A 298-nucleotide genomic window follows, 5' to 3' on the forward strand; every position below is an offset into this window, starting at 1 on the left:
AGGATAGAGTGAATGTGGTGCTGTAGCCCCTCCTTTGGAAGAGCCAGCGGCCCTGCTACAAGAGGGATGTGTCTCCAAATTCAATTTCAACAGGAGCCCTGAAACCCAAGGCCCTAAACTCCAGCCATGTTGAATGTAAGCATTCATAGAGTGCACATAGCAGTATTTCATGGCAATAATATAGCAATTACACGCTAAGGAGAGAATGTGCATACCCAAACATGCTTACGCCATGCCTGAGGATAAGGTCTAAGCTCTTCTAACCACTAGAAAGAGAGAGACTTGGTTGCTGAAATAA

This window comes from Argentina silus (genome assembly GCF_951799395.1).
Source record: "Argentina silus genome assembly, chromosome: 17".
NCBI lineage: Eukaryota > Metazoa > Chordata > Actinopteri > Argentiniformes > Argentinidae > Argentina > Argentina silus.